The sequence below is a fragment of the Sapajus apella genome, unplaced genomic scaffold (assembly GCF_009761245.1).
Source record: "Sapajus apella isolate SASKATOON/1434 unplaced genomic scaffold, GSC_monkey_1.0 scaffold38, whole genome shotgun sequence".
NCBI classification, from domain to species: domain Eukaryota; kingdom Metazoa; phylum Chordata; class Mammalia; order Primates; family Cebidae; genus Sapajus; species Sapajus apella.
Window position 1 is genome coordinate 21,611,789 of NW_022436978.1, and position 663 is coordinate 21,612,451.

A 663-nucleotide genomic window follows, 5' to 3' on the forward strand; every position below is an offset into this window, starting at 1 on the left:
ACTATAATTTAAAATCAGTTAGTGCAATGCCCTCACTTTTGCTCTTCTTTCTCAAGATTGCTTTGACTACTCAATGTCTTTTGTAGTTCCATACAAATCTTGAGATAGTTTCTTCTATTTCTGTGAAAAAAATGCCATTGGAATTTTGCTAGGGCTTTCATTGAATGTGTAGGTCACTTTGGGTTAGTATGAACATTTTAACAATATTAATTCTTCCAGTCCATGAACACAAGATGTCTTTCCATTTATTTGAATATTCTTGAGTTCTACATCAGCATTTTATTGTTTTCAGGGTTCAGATCTTTCACTTCCTTGGTTAAATTTATTCCTCAGCATTTTACTTTTTTATGCTACTAGAAATAGGATAATTTTCCTAATTTCTTTTTTTGAAAAGTTCATTATTAGTGTGTAAAAAAACTGATTTTTGTATGTTGATTTTGTGTCCTTCAATTTCAATGAATTTGTTTAGCAGTTCTGAAGTCTTTAGTTTTCTGTATGTGAGATCATGTCATATGCAAACAGAGACAGTTTTGCTTTTTTTCCTGATTGGATGCTTTTTATTTATTTTTCTTACCTAATTGCTCTGTCTAGGACTTCCAGAACTTTGTTAAATAGAAGTATTAAGAGGGCTCATCCTTGTCTAATTCCTGATTTTAAAGGAAA